The sequence below is a fragment of the Denticeps clupeoides genome, chromosome 1 (assembly GCF_900700375.1).
Source record: "Denticeps clupeoides chromosome 1, fDenClu1.1, whole genome shotgun sequence".
In the NCBI taxonomy this organism is placed as follows: Eukaryota; Metazoa; Chordata; class Actinopteri; order Clupeiformes; family Denticipitidae; genus Denticeps; species Denticeps clupeoides.
The window spans coordinates 25,833,115-25,849,332 of record NC_041707.1 but is presented as its reverse complement, the minus strand read 5'-3'; the positions used below and the strand labels follow the sequence as shown (position 1 = coordinate 25,849,332).

General features: G+C 37.7%; 1 protein-coding gene and 1 long non-coding RNA gene across 10 annotated transcripts in view; both read right to left on the bottom strand.

The window, feature by feature from the left end:
* The window catches only part of LOC114786960 (neurexin-2-like), a 196,735-nt gene that overhangs the window by 110,768 nt on the left and 69,749 nt on the right, over positions 1 to 16,218 (bottom strand). The gene's annotated exons all lie outside the window — the stretch shown is intronic.
* LOC114787018 (uncharacterized) lies at positions 13,098 to 13,472 on the bottom strand. Its single transcript, XR_003749283.1, has 3 exons — positions 13,398 to 13,472; positions 13,194 to 13,255; positions 13,098 to 13,110 (listed from the first exon to the last, which is right to left on the bottom strand). It is a non-coding gene; the product is annotated as an uncharacterized LOC114787018 (long non-coding RNA).

Genomic DNA, 16,218 nt, shown 5'->3' with positions numbered 1-16,218 from the left:
AAATGTGCTAAAAAAAAGCTGTTTGCCTGAGAAGCAAAAACATATGTATGCGCAGCTATGTATAAAAATATGAGGATCTAATGACCATGTATACTGTAAATGAGTCACTGATGTAATATTGGTGGATGACTCACAGTGTTCAGGAGTTTCAGAGTGGTGCAAAAAGAGAGTGATGAGACAGATTTGCATACAAACGAGGGGTGCAGAGCAATGGTGAATTGAAAAACAATAGGTCAGCAAAAGAACAGGAAGAGAGAGGCATAAATGGCTATCGGGAAGGAGTTGGGTTCACAAATTATGAAATAATAATAGGGATCATGAAATATGCAGTGCTAATGCATGCTGAGAGGGTGTGTGAAAGGCACAGAGGCAGAATGCTGGATTAAGTGCTGCTGTCTGAGCGGACGCACACACACACAAATGTAGAAATCCTATAATCGCAAGACAGTCATACCAGAACACAGTGTATACTATACAGTCACCCACACACTCTCAGCCCCATGCATTCAATACCCACCCTCTGCTAAAGAGATCTGAGTAGGTGTAATGCTAAAATAGATAAATGTAAGGAAGTCCTTTATGTCACTCTCTTTTTATCGTTCTTGTAGTCTACCCTTCTCCATATGTTGCTTTCATTCCACGATTCAACTGGAACAAGTGTTTAGAGGGTTTCTAATGCAAATAATCCTGGTGGTGTTGAGTTGTGTATGGGCCATTCCAAATTGCTCTAATTAAAGCCAACAATTTGTTATTATACTCTGTTAAATAGACCTCCGCAGATGACAGCCTTCATAATAGTATACGGGACAGTGGTTGGCCTTACGTATAAGGAAACAGACCCGTAATCAGACGGTTGCCGGTTCGAATTCCAAACTGCCAAGGTGCCACTGAGCAAATAACCACCCCCTTTCACTTTTTCATTTAAAAGTACATTTTCACCTTCATATAATATTTAATGTCGTCTTTTAGCTATCCTATACATTGCACATGGTCAGGTGTCAGTTTCTCCACACATTTATTATCAACTTTGATCCAATAGGCTGCCTACATAAATGCTACAATGCTTTTGGGATTTGAAAACAAAAAGCACAGGATTCCCAAGATTTAATTGAGTTATATATGCACAAAACATTAAGTGAATTCATCTCACTATTTATCTCTCTCTCACACACACACAAACCATAGAGTTATCTATGAATGAAAAACTCATGATGATAAATATGGCTCATGGTGTAAACTGCATCACTGTATCAGTGATCAACAGATCAGTGCCACACAGCATGAGTGTCTCAAGTTAATCTTTAAAACAGCAGGCCCACTTAATCTCTCATAAATACTTTGAGTGCTACTGGGTCCCCAAATGGGCTCTCAGCATTGGTGGCAGGTGCCCCTGCTGAGAACTTGGCCAGGTTCTGACGGGGGAATGCAAACTCATCTACCAAATCCCCAGAAATGGTAACAGACATATTCTGAAAATAGAAATGTATGATATGCAGATATTTAGAATGTTTCAACTGATTTATACACTCAGAAAGGCTAAAAATGCCAAATGCCGTAAATGTAAAAAAAAAAAAAATGATTTAGAAAAGTCTGTGGCAACTTCCTGGGAGTCAAATGTATAAAAGAATTTTCTCTTGTGGACTTTTTTTTCCTCTCTATTAGAAACTGGGTTTTTTTTTTTTTGAGTCTTGCTGTCTTCCCCTGTTTCTCCTGGAGCAGGCGGCCTCTCTGCGGCTTGGTTCCTGGCTTTTCTCTCTCTTCTGCTATCCCTTTCTCTTTTCTTTTATTTTGTGTTTTTCTGTAACATTGATACATTTGTACATACAATATTTACATGTAACTGCATTAGTAATCTACTGGTGTTAATACAGTAGAAACTGTTCATTCTTTTAACCTCAATTGTGCCATGCCTCTTTCAGCAGACTTAGGAACAGCTTTTTTCTCCAGAGCTGTCTCCTTGCTGAACTCCTCCTTGCACATAATCATTGCACTGACTTTTACTTTTGTAAATATGTTCACACTTATTTTCCATCTCCTGCACATATCACTTTATGTATATACATAACTTATTTGAACTGTATCCTGCACTTGCTGCTTATTGCACTTCTGGTTAGACCTAAACTACATTCCGTTGCCGTGTACTTGTACATGTGTAATGACACTAAAGTTTAATCTAATCTAATCTAATCTATCTAATCATGCCAGGTAACATCAGATTGGAGTGTTTTAATACAGTGCTTGTGCAAAGTTACTATTTTGTAATTTCTACCTCGAAAAGTAAAGATGGCCTCCCCCACAAAGTCAAACAGCTATGAAATGCTTCTAAAACCAGGAAGAGCTGCCTCATGTACGGTTTGTAGGATGGTATATAGGCCATCCAGAACTGAGACAGTGACTTGGAAATGCCCTCTGAGTCAGATGGAAGTGATGATGACGAGTATGGAAATATCAGTGAAGTGAAGAAGAAAAATAAAGCACCACCTTACTGCTGATGCGGCAATCGTGCAAGGCCATGGATGGACATTTGCCTATCAAAGCTGATAGAGGAAGGTGCAGACATTGTGCTGAAGGCTACACCAACATGTTTTGCAGGAAGGGCAATGTCCTTTTTGGAGTACCATAATTAATGAATCAATATCGAAAACATTCACATAATTGTTTTTTCATGATTTCTACAGTTTTTAAATGTGGTATATTTTTGTAATAAATTATTGTTCATAAAATGGCACTTGTGTGAATCTAATAGTTTTGTAGATACATAGACCTCTGTGGCACTTCATAAACAGTACAAACACTTATTTTTTCCTTACATGTGTTCAGAGTGTGAGTGATAGTGAAATTCTGATACCCTACAGGCCCAACGTTGCAATTTTACACCCGCCCAGAAAGCAACCCACAGGCATGTAGCGATTGCCAGAACTGAAAAACATACCCATACATACCCATATCCCTCTACCCATACGTTTTAAGGTCCACAAAAATGTCACATCCATCCACCACAGCACCTTATAAAAGTGCCCTGATTGGGCCCAGGTGAGTCCCCAGGTGCAGCCAATCCTGACATTTATCCTCATTCAGTTGTATAGTTTAATCTTGCATTTTAGCAAGGTTAAGCATTTAACCTTTTTACATGAAATATGATCAATGCTAGAAAACGTCTTTAAAACCTCAAAAACTTTTAACAGTGGTAATACATTAACCATGTTATGGTTCCTTCAAAAGTTATAAAATCTTTATCTTAAAGTCTTCCAACCACTCACACACAGTTTATAAGCCTTCTGTAGACACTTTAATATGTTTAGAAGCTACCAATTGGTGATTGTTGAGGAGGCAGTGTAGGGAAAACATAGCTGTCATTAAAAAAGGCATGAGGGGAATGTGTGGAAACGCAGAAATCTAACTATTACAAGCAACAACAAAGAGCCCAGTAATTTGTCTGTGTTGCTTTGTGAGGTGGCAGTTGGCCTTTATGCATGTGTTAGCCCACTCAATTTGGGAGGGTGGTGATAGTAAAAGAATGGAGGAAAAAACATTTAAACAAATAAATAAAAATGTCAAATGAATCATAGTAAATATAAAGAGCTTGCAAGCATGAATAAATCATACCAATGTGCCTGTGATACCATTACTCATATTTTGCGTCATTGTCTGTTGTGTTAGTGTTTCTTTATACCCTTACAGTTTTTCAGTCTGATAATATGTGATGTCACTATCTGTTAAATTTTTTTTAGAATCTCAACTTGAATTGTACCAATCTTTCATCAGAAAATCTCTGGTATCTTGACAAGTTCCTATGCAAATCAAGGCAGGCTATGAATGACACAAGTCCCTCCCTGTTCTTAAAGAAGCAGCAGTGGGAGAAGCATGTTAAATTGAGGCTTGAGTCAGAAGCCTCTGCTGCATCGTTCTCTCTCTTCCATCATTCCATAGTGTTTACATAAGCAGTCAGCACTGCAGGAGGGTATTGTCAAGGTAAGGAGGATATTGTCTGGCTTAGGCTTCCCCATCTCTCTCTACCATACTATACTTAATTTTACATTTATATATAATTTTACATGTAAATTTTGTTCTAAGCCCAATATTGTCTGTTATGTAGAATACAGTTTGTGTGATAAAAATATTATCTTTACAGCCTTGACAGCCTAACATGCTCCTTTGCATTTAAGGGCCTTCACATTCCCAAGGTGAACAATTCAATGATGTCATCTTTTTGGTTCTTCATAAATCGGCTTCAGCTAATCACAATCCAACTTTTTCTGTTTGAATTCGTCTTTGACCCCTCTCCATTCTTCCTGCACCACTCTTATTTAGTCTTGTCTGTTTTTCTCTCCTCCTGTCCTATCCTTTTATTCTCTAAACTTAGCAGCCACCATCTACCAAACTCTCCCCTTGCAGTCCCTCTTTGTCTCTTTAAATTTCAGCTCATCTGTCTCAATCCAGGCCTCTGTCATCAGCACTGTCCTTCCCCTGCAAGGACATGAGAAAGAGGCCAGTTGGGGAGAGGATGAGGCTGCTATTTGCTTCTGAGCAGCTTTAAACACCAATATGCACACAATCAACAACTACTAAATACCCGATTGTTAAATATTCCAGGTCAAACAAGATCTATATTGTGAATAGATGTGTGGGCCTTACTGCAGCCTTAATGACAAGCAAGCTGGTGGTTTTGCAGTCTTGGGGTTGTGGGTGGATGCTAATGAAAACAGACAGGTAAGGGTCTGACAGCATGGTTGTGTATAATTCAGGTCCCATCCCAAAGGAAAGGCCTCTTCTCGCTCCAGTACTCATCAACAAAAGAAAACTAAAAGAAAAAAAAATAGGCTGAAGGTCACTCCTTTTATCAATTAATTAGGAAATCACAAAACCAATGTACCGAAGTGACATGGCATATTTATTAAACATGGTTTCTTTAACTTCCTTCCTTCCAACTAGAGCAGAAAAGGCCTTCTGCCAATACTAAACATTACATTTTATGTAATTTATGTAACAGCTTTCCTCCAAAATTTCAAACAAATGAAAACCAGTATAATATTAATAAAATTATGTAGTCTTTTAATCTGACCTCCGTGCAAATGAGATTAGTCCTAGAAATAACATAGGTACGTCATGCAGTATATAGACTATATGACAAGTTAATGACTTAAACTGAAATACATTTATTAATCCTAACAAAGGGGCTAAAGGCATAATTTGTTTCTATTATTAGGACCTTGACTGTCTTAGTCACTGTAAAGTGTGGTAAAGGAAGCAATGAAGCTTTATTTGAACAGGGCCGCTCTCAACCTTTGCATGGCAGTGATGTCTTAGTTTGAGGATGGTGCATCTTGTCCCTCTACCTCTCCTGTTGGTCCCCTGTATGTGTGACTCTGGCACCTCTGTGCTCTCAACAGTGCCCTGGCACCTCTCAACATGGTGGAGGCTCATGCCGGCCCCCATGCAGAATTAATCAGGAGTGTCCGCACAGTGGTGACAGCTGCTGCACCAGCGGCCTAGATACCAGGCGTTCTCATACTCCTCCTGCGCACCTCTTTAGCACAGAGCAGTCAGCGTGTGATCGATCCAAGACCTACTGCCCAGGCTGGAGTGCAGAAAAAGAGACCAAGAGGCTGGCCAATGATGTGCTAACATGGCTGCCAACACCTCTACCACCCTAGCATCAAGATAAGATATCTTAACTTTACTGTCATTGTCACAAGTACAACAAAATTAGGTAAATACACATAAAACGACACTCCAAAGGGGAGAGCACCAATCTGCTGCAACTGTGTAAGTGCCATCTTCACTGGAAGATTGTGCATATACTTATTGAGTATATGAAAAGGTAAGAAAAAGGGCAAAGGTCTCTCTCCATCTATCTCTGTTATATTTAATGAAAAACATAAAAAAACAGGACCAAAATGAGAAAAGTAGGGTGGACAAGATCTGGGGATGTTTAATCAGTACAGAGATATTCCTGGTAGAGTCAATGCATTGCTTCTATTTTTGCATGTGTTTGTCTTTCTGTAGTTTTGGTTTCAATACTCAATTCAGTATTCCTCTTTTTATTCTTGAACCTGATCCACCAAAACCTTCCCCCCAACAACAATTTAAAAGGAAATTAATGTAGCTTTAGTCTGCAGGGAGATTATGTTATTTGGTAGATCATTTAAGCAATAAAAGATCACTTTGTTGCTGCTCTGATTTAGTAGAGCTCAGCATCACCACCTCTTGATCAGATTACACCAATTAGGCTCTGTGACTCCAGTGGGATAATGCTTTTTTTCTTAATTTCTGTGTTTATTCAGTGGAATGACTGGACCAGGGAAAAGTGATGCTTAGTTGTGAGAAGGTATGATCTTGCAAAATTTATGGTAGGGCATTATTCTAGTTATCTTGGTGTCATTACATAAATCTACATCAAACAACAGTAATTTTCTTAAATGCAAATATAGAGAACCTTACTGGCCCTATGCTGCAGTTGCAGCTATGAGGAGAAAATTAAATGCCTTTGAAATTGCAAGATTTTTTTTTTGCCTAGGGTCTGGCCTTCCTTCTGTATAGCTGCAGGCATGTGTTGAGGGTGCTTTCCTTTAATAAGTGTTGAGTAGAAATGTCACAAGCAAGTTCTTCAATTTAAAAGGTTTTATAATTCAGACATAAGGCAATGGGATAACATCATGCGTAATTGCTGCTTCCTTAGGTCTGCAATTTCCTTTCCTAGATTTTTTTTTTGTTTTGTGATTGGTGCTATTCAAAAGGACACCTAAAATCTTGCTAGTGATTAAGTGGCTTCTCGAATGGGGTGCTTTCTTCACAACATTGAGGATTTATTGTCCAAAAACTCTTGCAAACTATTCACGTAATCTGAAAGTCATGAACAGTGACTAATTATTTAGGATCCAGGCTTTATGCCAGTACAAACAATCTGCAGCTTTCTTTGAGTCCCAAACTTATCATACTTTCCGTTTTACTACATTCTCTATGCTCATCAAATTCAAATCCCATTCTGTCACATCAAATTTACCAGACAACACCAGCTAAGACACAAGTAAATAGTATTTCTCCAGCGATGAGAAAAAAATGACAGCATGTGGGAGAATGATTGCTTAATAATTAATGATTAAACAAACATTTTTTTAATGAGAAGGGGATCACAAAATAGTCAGTATCTTCCAAATTCCTCAAAAATACCTCAGCCAACTTGCTACAGAATATTATCCATTCAATTTTGTTTCCAGTCCAGCGCATGCACATTGAGCTTAGAACCAATCTTGACAGAAATAGAGGAATTTTGGATGTGCCATAATAGGCTTGGCAACATAAACCTAGAATTTAACACACAAAAAAACACACACATGCACATGTGGACATTCTGCAACCCAACCAGCCTCTGGGGAAGAAGAAGAATATGATGTTGTTGTTTATGCAACCTAACAGACCCCATTGCACTTTGTTTGTGTTGTAGTGGTGCCCCTGACAAGGCTGCAGCCAGGTCCCAGTCCTGGCGGAACCATGTTCTGGCACCTTTCACTGCTGACAAGTCCCTGGCAGCTTTGCAGCAGTGTCAACCCCTGTCAGCAATCACATTTAGTCCCATTAAGCCAGTGTTGCACTATTCGGTTTTACAGGCTTTTGGAGAAAAGTTCAAAAGTAATCTCAGTCTACACTGTTCTCTAGGATGTGTGAAGAAATGTTCAATAAAAATATTGCAGCAATACTAGCTTGAACAGACTGAATGTGTTTAATTATTTTGACTAGAACCTAGTAGAATAATATGTTTCACCATAACATTATGATTTTTGTGGTTTATTTGTGTGAATCAAGTTCAAAATGGAGTTCCTTATGTTTAATGAAGTTCCCATATGGTTGTCCCTAATTGTTAATGACTAATGGTGTATTTCAGTTTTAAAATAAGTATAATCTGTAATTTATTCTATATATTACTAATATAAAATTGCTGATGATGATGCATATGGATCTTTTCTTTAAATATGGTGCAAAAACAATGTTTATTTCGTATAATTATCAATATTCCTCATAAATCCAGAAATAATTAAAGTATTTATGTTACGTACAGTGATGTAATTTATGAGCGAATAGTTTGAGAAGGTAGTCTGTAACTTCCTTTTTTCCAAGGGTCAACTGGCCCCTGACCACTCCTGCCGCAAGTCCACTCCACCCAGCCTGGAGATCACAAGGTATATAAGCAGGGTGAACTGTCTAAGTCTACATTTATACTACTATATACAAAACTCCCAAAGCTCCTGTACCTTGTGAAGGTCTCTTGAACTGATTAGCACTCCTACTGAGTTTTGTGGGTGATTCCTGGTTTTTGAGCTAGGTATCAGAAGGTAAACTGTGTATGTGTTCTAGTCTTATGGTTGAGAACTAGTGTTTGGCCTTATGTTGTGTGACCTTAAATGCTTTAGACGGGTTAGAGGCCTAATTTTCATTTTAAGTCTTTTGCTTATTCTTTATCTTTGGGATTTTCTGTTGGTGTTTTGTTTGTTTGTTTGTTTTATCGGTGTTTTCTTATTTACTCATTATTTACTTTGGAAGTTTATTTGAAACACTAAAGAATATCTTTCTTTTATACATATATCTTTTCTGTGTCCATTCATCTCCCATCTTCGTTTACATAATATATGTAACTTCAAATCAGCCCTAAATCTCTCCATATAGACAAAACTATGTAATAAATGTTCAACATGAAACTATCATGACCCAAACTGGTCCTGGCAATCCGGGCCGGGTATTTTTGATGTTTTTGTGTCCATTGTGGGCCTGTTTATGCTTGAGTGTATTCACCTGTTTTGTTAGTATCCTGAATGTGTCTAGTCCTTGTACCTGCATTAGTCTTGTCACCTTGTGAGTGTTCCCTGTTGTGTTCTTGTATTGTCATTAAATCCCTGTTTTGTTTTTTCAGAACAATGCGTTTCCATCCTCCCTGCCCTGTGCTGCTGCAGAAACTGCAAGAAAAATATAATCCCATATTCTAGTACACTTCTGGCTGAGGAAGGGATCATACATGTTTTAAGAAACAGCTATTGTCTCTTTGCCATGAGCCTTATTCAAGGACAAGATCATTCTAATAAATTCTTAGCTGCCAATAAGCTCTCTGCTGAGGATCTAAATCTAAACATTAATAGACAAAATAAAACTCAGGTCAACAGATAGAGCAGTTGAAAATAAACTTTTTGCTCATCAAATATTTCTCTTATCTAAAACAAGCCCCTGGGATTTTGGTATGTATGAATCATATGACAACGTGACAGCTTTGCATGTGGTTCCACTGCAATCTGCATCCATTTATTTATTCATGCCATTCACTAAATGAACCAGTTAAAAGGCTGATCATTGCCTGCCATGAAGCCATTTAATTTACCTGCTCTATCACACACCCAAAAAACAATTTTGTGTGGTAGGTTGACAGTGGGAGCTTATTTTACAATGTAACATGACTGTCTTATTTGATGCCAACCACTGACAGGTAATTACTGTTAAAAAGGCCCTGTCAGGTGAGGGTCATGGAACGCTATGAGAGTAATTAACCACTGGGATGTGTATAAAAAGACTGGTCACATCTGAACAGCTCCACTTTCTTTCAGAACATGAAAGGTTCAGTAATATGAAAATCACCCACTGCATTAAAATTACTCTTACAGATACGGTTTCACATCAATTAATCCTCACTTGATCAACTGAGCATTTAAAAATTCATGCATCTAATGCAGGAGTAACATTATAAAGCTTTGTGGCCCCACTCAGGAAAAAAAAGTGATGGGAAAAAAGAAATTGCAAGCCCTTTTCTTCTTGGTGGTGGCCTACACAACAGACATTAATCAAGGGGGTGAAATAATAGTTTTTTTCTTCTCCACTTGGTATAAAAAATAAAACCCTGTGTGTGCCAGGGTGAGGGGAGGGCTAATGTTGCGTGACATTCTCTTCATATCTTTGAGGTAGAGGTCACCTCTCAGTAACATGGGGCAGTGAAGAGAAGAGGAGGAGGAAAAAAAATCACACTCCCCATCTTTCACCTGCTCACCCACTGTGTCTGTCATTCATCAATCCCCACTCCTTGTCTCTACGTCTCACCATCCTTCCTTTTCTAAGATACCTCTCTGTACATATTAATAAAACAGACTATATGTCCCTCCATTGTTTCATGAAAAAGACTGACAACAACAATGTTTATTTCACGTATAGCCCAATACTATAATATGCCTCAATGGGCCTTACCAGACCAATACAGGTGACCCAAACTTGCCTGTTGTTGATGAACCCTTCAAAGTACAAAAGATAAAAGGAAATGTATGTCTATTTCAAACCTAACACATTACATACACTTATTCAGAGTTTTAATTTAAACTAATATTATTCACTATAATCACCTTGTACTTTAGCTCTGAATGACCACAGTTTCAACAGATATAATGAGTATGAAAGCACTCATATGAGTATGAGTATGAAAGCACTCAGTAGAAGAAATCCTTCCCACAATAAACTCTGGAACAGAGTTTGCAACAAAGAAACCTACTAAAACCCAGAAAGCACAAATAAAAAAATTGTGCAAAAACGGGAACATCAGATTCATAGAGACTTAATCAAGCCTGCAACACGCTAAAGTGCTGGTAGACATTGTAAAAGCTAAATAATAGGCTACTAAATAATAACAGGCCGAGGCCAAGACCAAACCATGCATCATGGACCGACAGATTGAGGTGATATGATACAAGGTCACTGAAGGTCCCAACTGTCTGAGAAACCAACATCAGAGAGAGTTTATTTGGCAGAAGGAAGAATCACAGCATTAGGGATTAATCTTGTTGTTGCCTTCGTAATTCAAAGACTTTATTGATATATTTTGAGACCCTATTAAAAAAAAAAACTTTTTTCAATTATTTACTAAGATAGCCTCCTTTACTATCATATAAATGTCTAACCTGTCACCACTTTAATAATTTGGTCTTAGTAGTACCTGGATGGGAGACCTTGTTGGAAGGTTTGTTGCTGCGGGAAGAGGTGTTGTGTGACTGGGATGATTCCAACACTCCATTATAGTAATGGGGACACTTTCCCAAAAAGTCTCTGTCATCCCTAGTTCTGTTCCTTTTAATCCTTGGAAAATATTACAAAAATACTTTCAGGTAAAGTTATCTAGTTTTAAATCCAAAATGTCAGTCCTCATTTATGTGATCTTCCAAAGTGTAATTTGTTTCTAGTTAACATCAGTAAAGCTATTAAATTGCTCTGCTGAGTCAACTCAATTTGACATTTGTATTCTTTGGCTGCTAATGGGATCCTATTATTAGCCTGATTGGTTGCTCTTACATTGCTGGCTCAGTGTGAGGATGTGTGTGATCTTAGACATCAGAGGCCTTTGTGTGTCTATGAAGCCAAACAGCCTTAGAGTAAGGTTTGGAGCTAAACACAATCCAAGGTGGTCGGGAGATAAACTCCACTCATCTTGTGGCTCAGGTAGAGCAGATACCATTACAGTTATCACCACAGAGAGATTAAAGTCCCCTCTAAACTGTTAGAGATTTCCAGGCCCCACTGTATCATTACTGATTGCCTCTTATCCACAGTGGTAGCACATCCCTCAGCTAAACAGTGTCAGGAAGTTTGTGCTATCAGTTAGCTTCATGGTTCAGGTACTCTGCTGTCCTTATCACTGTGCGATCCTTCTGAAGCTATGCTAACGGGACACCAATACTTTCTTTAATACTGAAGAGGTAAAATGAGGACATAATATGGTATTTTACAGAGCCTCTTACAGGTATGAAATTTGCTAGTAGTCTGTGGCAGTTACTAATAATGCACTGTTAATGCAGTTTCAATCTGTTACAATCTGGTGATCACTAGATTAGAAATTAAGAGAATGACTCTGAATTGGCACACCCAGAGCACCTAAGCAAGATGAGCCTAAATATTAGGGCTATGAGGCCTGCAGAAACATTTGAAAGAGCTCAAAACCCATTTGTATCTCGTTAATATGTGCTGCAATTTGACATGCTGCAATTGAGGCATAAGAATAAAAATGTGTCTGTTCCAGTGTTGTATTGATAATATTGATAATATTATCAATACTGTTGTATTGATAATATTTTTAATCAATTACACCAGACATGTGTATTATGTACAGTATTATGTAAGTTTGGCAAACAAATTTTATTCTTTTAGACCATGACTAAATGCATTGTACTGTATTACGGTAGTTGTTTTGCTATGTCACCAAATTGATATGTAAAAATATTAAGGAAGAAACTGAAACAAAACGCATTTGGGTGGCAAAGCAGAAATACATGGCAGTGTGTTGACAGAAGGCATAAGATATGCGTTAATTTAAAACACATTCTATCGACTTGCAGAGGTCCTAGATATGTGAGAAGACTGTTATGATGATAGCAGTTTTACCTGGCAAACCAGATCAGTTTTCAGATGATGCAATGTATGTGGCAAGACAATGAGCCAGAAATGTGCTAATCCCGCACAAAACAAAACGTATCATAGATTGTCACAATAGAGGCCAATATCCAGCCCCACAATTCAAAACCACATGTTGAGATGTTTCAATGTGTTGATTCCACATTTGGTGGAAAACTCTTTTCTCAGCACTTTTTCTCAATGCTGGCAAATCAAATAAAAAAGAGGAATGTGATCTGGCTAAACGTGCCATTCTTCTAGTAAAATTATACTGTGCATTCCCATACAAAAATGTATCTGATATGTTTTTATGAAGTTATTATGCATTTAATCATGCACTCTGATATGCCCACAATAATCAGATAACTGGCGTTACAAGAAAGAATTTCATAAATGTGTCAGACACTCTAGTGGTGGCAGACACCAAGAAACAGATTCATGTGAAGATACAGAAATTCCCCAGCTGATAGAACTGAGAAATCCACAAAAAAAATATGATCTTATGTTTCATTTGTTATTATGTTTGAAGGTGAAAAAAAAAGTTTTACATCAAATATCCTGACCAGATAGTCCATCAATAGTTAGTTATGTCAGCAAGTCTTAGTTTTCTGCATCCTGGGAGAAGCTGAATTACATAAATGCACAGGTCCAGAATATAGGTTTGTGGGGGGCCTGCGTAGAAATGAAAGAATGTCTCCTAAGATCCTAACATGCAAGAGGAGGAAACAAACTGATTAAAAGCCCTCTTTAAAGAGACAAGAGCAAAACAATGGTAATAAGAATAGTACCAGCACTGATGAATATTCTCCTCAATTCCTAGGCTGCTGTGCCGTAGGGAAGAGGGGGGACCCTTTTCAAAGCAGCAGTCATGCATAATATAAGACATTTTGTTTATTAATGTCAAGGGGTCCCAAAAGAGTGGAAAATCTGCTGTTCAGGCCAGAGCCGCAGTGCTTTAATATCTCACTGATAAATAATTAAAATGCACTTACATCACCATGTGCCTCTGAAGATCCAGTTTTTTTTTCTTTTTCTCAGCTGCATTTGCATATAATTCTTTAAAAGATTGGTAGGCCAATCTCACCTTCCTGAGACAGCTCACACTGTGACTCAGGACACTTTTGACACTGTCACTTTGTACCTGAATGCTTCAATCATGAAAAGAAATTTGTGAAAATTACCACAAATGATAAAAACCAAACAATATTTAAAACTTTTTGTAGTGAAATGAATAATCATGTATGCATTGTCAAGCTCTTAATAAGAACCTAATTAGACCCAGGAAAACAGGATGAGCAAAGAATAAAAAGCAATATGTGGTTCATGTGCAGATGTGACTTAATGACAATATGAAAACTGTTATTAATTCACAAACATGATGAACAGCAAGCGTTTGTGGATCAGCAGGAAATTCATCACATTAGTTGCTATTTATACAGCACAGATGTTGCATTCTGTCACTCTGTCTCTCATTATTCAATTTATTTTGGATTGTGAGCAATTAATGAATGCACTAGTATTGTTCCTTGTTGAATGAAGAACAGGACTGATGAATGAAATAAAGACAAAACAGGATGTCCTCAAGTAACTATAATGTTGTATACTACACAAACTATAATTTAAATAAAGTAAAGAAGCATGTCTGAAGAAAATGCTTTCCTGTAAGAGGTCTTATGTAATATTGTGAAGAATTCCATTGTGAGATTGGAGTCTCTGTTGGGCCCTTTTTCACCTGTGAATAATGATACACCGTGAATAATGATTCAGCTGTGATAATGATACTACAATGAATCCCAGTGCTGTTGGGAATCTGACCTAGCTGCCCAATTACTAGTAGTGCTCTGCTCTCCCACTGGTCCACACCAGCAGAAACTATAGCACTTGGTCAACTGCATGCAGTGTGGATCTTTGTCCAATCAGTGAGTTCTCTTTGTGACTTTAGGTCCCATTAATCAGTTGCAGTCACTAGATTGTATATAATTGTGTCCTTTAACGGAAATGCCTCTTTTGGTTGGACCATATGTGCTTTGGACCTACCACACTGAATGAAAAAACAAGTATTCCTTTTAGTCCTGAAAAACATCCCTCCGGGCTAAGCAGCACTTAACACAGCCAAGATCCAATCATCAGTATGCATACAATAGACCCATGCTTATCAAGCCAGACCCAACATTAGAGACTGTCAGTATCTAATGTTGTAGTCAAACAGCAGGCTCTGCCATGTCCCCCGTTGCTTATTGTGTTCCACTAAGCGGCGTGGGTCAGAGGCAGCACTAATATGGGCTAAGGGAAGCAACACTACAGAAACAAAATGTGTCCTCTGCATTTAACACATCATCCTTGGTCCATGAAAGTCACCCAGGGAGAATTATGTGGGGACAGTACCTTGGCAGTTCAGGATTTGAACCTGCAACCTTCCGATTGTAAGTCTGCTTCCCTATCCGCTAGGCCACCACTTCCCTGCTTTCACTCTCTATACTCACTCTCTCAAGAATGACAATGTTTGGTTTTATTCAAGGACAGATGAAGGCTGGTCAGATACATCTACCAAGCACAGGGAAGTATGAGCAATCTTGATTCAAGCAATTCAGTTAAATCACCATGAACAATACATAGCAACTACCCTCCACTCTTCTACTACATGCAAAACATTGTATGAGTCTTATTGAAGTTTATATAGCTCCTGTAATGGCAATTTCTGTATATATAAAGAGTTTACAGTTTATTGCGTTACAATAAACTTGCAGAATACAGTTTATTGCAGAATTTCCTTATTTTTATTTATCAATTATTATATTATTATATTGTGTCCAGAGACAAAAAGTCAAATGTTCTCTGAGCTTGTAAGATATTATTCATTGGTTTACTGAGTTGGGAAAAAACAGTCCCAATAATGTTTTATTATAAATGTGAAAAACTTTTAATTACAGAATAATACATATAATTAGCTTAAACATCAAATAACTGGATGTGACAATGTATTTCTTGGAGCTGGTCCCAAGCCTAGTTAGGGCATCCAGCGTAAAACTTTTGCCAGGTCGACTGAAGGACCAAAGGAAGGCAAAATGTCATATGACATATTGTTGTGAAATGTAACCCAGTTTGGGTCAATGTGAGTGTGCAGATTTTTGGGATTACTGGACACTTACTGGCTAATGAATTTAGTGAATAGTGTCCAATTTAATGATGTCCATTTAACATTGAAAAACTGAAATTTTATGCTATATATGTTTCACTTATTTGAATGGATTTTTAATTTAAATTAATTTTGAACTGAAGTAATATAAATTAATGTTAAAATCAAATAACATTAAGATATATCTAATGAACACTGTGGTGTGGGTGCAACTATTCACCAGTATTATAAAAAAGTAACATTTTATCATGCAAAAATCAGGAGGACTCACCCACTCACATTTTATTGGACATATGAATCAGTGTGAAATCATGTGATACATTTGACATGTAATTAGTAGGAAATAATAATTGTTATTGAAGTCAAATGACATATGCATTTCTGTACCTGATTAAGGAGGGTCAGTACTCTCTCTTTTCTCACACCCATACTAAGATTGCAGTCTTCCCTGTAGCTTCTTTAATGGAAACACATTTCTAGTAAAAGGCCAAATTTCCGCTGACAGATGCATGTTTGCAGAGGGCCGTAGAATATTTTATGTTAATTATGTTAATTTTTTGTAGCTGAGGAACTCAAAATTCAAGAGAAGTGCAATCCAATTAACCCAGCTGGAGGGAAAAACTAATTGTGATTAGAAATGCATGCAAGGCTGGAACTTCAAAGCTGCTGAGTATGTG